Raw genomic sequence first — 310 nt, 5'->3', positions numbered from 1 at the left:
TGTATCATCATCATGAGAAGTGATTTTATATCTGAATCTTGCTTTTCCGGTGTGATGGTGTGTCCAGACTTGCAATGTTGGGAGAATTGGGTTCTGATGATGTCAAGTAACCTTGGTTTGTGTTGTTTATATTCTTATGCTTGTCCCGCATCATCTGGTTATCTCTAGTGCTACCTGCCCTTGCTAAATCTGACTGAAGCCTGTTCTTCCTGTGATCCTGATTGTGTCAGAACTCCTCAGAATCAAGCTGTTTCTGTGATCCTGTGATTCTGGGATCCTGTGACTCTGAGCTTGTTAGAGCACCTGGGAT

Source organism: Mastomys coucha, unplaced genomic scaffold (genome assembly GCF_008632895.1).
Source record: "Mastomys coucha isolate ucsf_1 unplaced genomic scaffold, UCSF_Mcou_1 pScaffold14, whole genome shotgun sequence".
Lineage (NCBI taxonomy): Eukaryota > Metazoa > Chordata > Mammalia > Rodentia > Muridae > Mastomys > Mastomys coucha.
The sequence above is the reverse complement of the archived record's forward strand: the minus strand, read 5'-3'. Positions refer to the sequence as shown.